At 48.0% G+C, this 1551-nt stretch overlaps 1 pseudogene; it reads right to left on the reverse strand.

Annotated features, from left to right (window-relative positions):
- Positions 1 to 280: 280 nt before the first annotated feature.
- On the reverse strand, positions 281 to 874 carry LOC101649350 (annotated as a pseudogene).
- Positions 875 to 1551: the final 677 nt, after the last annotated feature.

Raw genomic sequence — 1551 nt, forward strand, 5'->3', positions numbered from 1 at the left:
AAAACCACCAGCCGTTCTGTGGGAGAAAGACGAAGCTTTCCCTGCCTGTAAAGAGCTACAGTCTCAGAAACCCACGGGGGCAGTTCTGCCCCATCCTATAGGGTCACCATCAGTCTGATCCGATGGCAGCAATTTTTGTTTGTGTGTTTACTGACCTTTAGGGCCACCCAGATTAAGGGTGTCCTGGAGTAACAGCTCTCGTACACTTAATACCAGTGTTGACCCATCTATGGATCAGGCTGAGTGCTATTTTTTTTTAGGGACTAAGTCTTTATTGGGCTCAGACCAGGAGTCCAAGGGTCTTTAGAACCTCTGTGTCCTTGTTGAGCTTCATCTCCAAGTTCTTCTAGGCCTGTGTCCGCAGCTTCATGAGCTGCTGCTGCTTGCTGTGATGGACTTTGGCCTTCTCCTTTCTCTCCTCCGGGGTCACCGTCACCGCCTGGTACTTCCAGCCCAACCTCAGGGCCTAGGCGGCCCAGGTAGGCAAACTTGCATGTGGGCTTCAGCCGCACCACCTTGAGGGCAGCAGGGACCACCATCTGATTTTTCTTAATGTGGGGGGTGGAAACCCTTCAAATGCCTTGAGCCAGTCCAGGGTGGCCTGCCCCCCCCCCCCTTGGTCTTGCCGGGCAGCATGCTGTGCAAGGTCTGCCAGAAGATGCGGCTAGATGATGGCCAGAAGATGCGGCTAGGGGCCCGGAAGGGGCAGGTCCTTGAACTTGTTTCTGCGGCAGTCGCCAGAAATGTCCATGTCCTTACAGCATACCACCACCACCTTACGGCCCACCAGCACTTGCTAGGCCCCAGTGGCTGCAGACGGCCCAGGAGATGGCCACGGCCGGCCGTCGAGCACCAGGACTTGCCCTACCGCCATCTTCAGCAGCTGCCTGGGAAAGCCAGGCTGAGTTTTTGTATGTACGTGTTTTTAACCTTGACTTACAGAGAATTTAGAACATACGCCTAAATAAAAAGAATCGTCTACCCTTGCTACTGTTATCATGGGGCCAAAGAAAAACCCGCAGAGATATAAAAATGTTATCTTTACATTGATTTGTTAGTGTAGGGGTTGCAGAAAGTGCTTCATGTTGCACTCGAAGTCTGGGGTTCCCTTGGCTCTACAACAGTAAGCCACTCATAAAGTAAAGTGACAACATTTCTGGGCTGTTCAGGCGCTAGGGACATTCCTAATGATAGAATCCCATCAGTTAAGCAGCAGTAGCGTGGGAACGGGAATCCTTTGCTCATCAGTGTCATCTATTTGAGAATTCAGCAATTTTCTGAATTTTCCAAAAGGCAAAAGCCTTGGGATAAAGAAAATAAAAGTTGGAAGAAAAAAAAAGAATCATCTATGATTCAGGCTCAATACAGTCATGGTTGTTTCTGTCCCATCCACATTCCCACATAGTGCCTCCTGTAGTATTTTGGGGGGGAAATGAGATAAATAACATATAGATAATTGAAAATAAAAAATATATAATTTAAGTATGTTCTTTGTAAATTACGTAGCATGTGGTATGTAATTGTGCAAATATATTAGTAATGTATCTGGAA

Source organism: Echinops telfairi, unplaced genomic scaffold, assembly GCF_000313985.2.
Source record: "Echinops telfairi isolate 266 unplaced genomic scaffold, ASM31398v2 ScPeMD7_7425;HRSCAF=8463, whole genome shotgun sequence".
Classification (NCBI taxonomy): Eukaryota; Metazoa; Chordata; class Mammalia; order Afrosoricida; family Tenrecidae; genus Echinops; species Echinops telfairi.